A 539-nucleotide genomic window follows, 5' to 3' on the forward strand; every position below is an offset into this window, starting at 1 on the left:
TAACGAGATACATATCACGTTATAACGAGATACTATCACGTTTTAACGAGATAGGTATGACGTTTTAACGAGATACATATCACGTTTTAACGAGATACTATCACGTTTTAACGAGATAACTATCATGTTGTAACGAGATACTATCACGTTTTAACAAGATACTATCACGTTATAACGTGATAGCACTCGAAAAAATTTTTTTCCTGCGTGATAGCAATGCGCTTCCGTATTGCATTGTGTGTCTCATTGCTCTAACAAACAGCTAATAATAAATCTCTACACGTTACATTGTTAGGGTTTCCCTGTCTGATTTGTGGATCCCTTTGAGTCTTGTTCAGCTCCATCTGTGTTTATCAGTCTCCTTCCCTCTGTTTGCTGCTCAGGCTCTCCCTGGCTGTTCAGCATTCCCCTGATTACACTCAGCTGGTTCCTATGCAACCGGACTCATTGGTTTCCTGTCCTATCCGGTTCCTCATCCTGTACCTTCCGGTTCTATTTCATCCCTACTGACCGCCAGAGGGCGGTGCTGAAAGCACTGA

This window comes from Poecilia formosa, unplaced genomic scaffold (assembly GCF_000485575.1).
Source record: "Poecilia formosa unplaced genomic scaffold, Poecilia_formosa-5.1.2 Scaffold338, whole genome shotgun sequence".
Lineage (NCBI taxonomy): Eukaryota > Metazoa > Chordata > Actinopteri > Cyprinodontiformes > Poeciliidae > Poecilia > Poecilia formosa.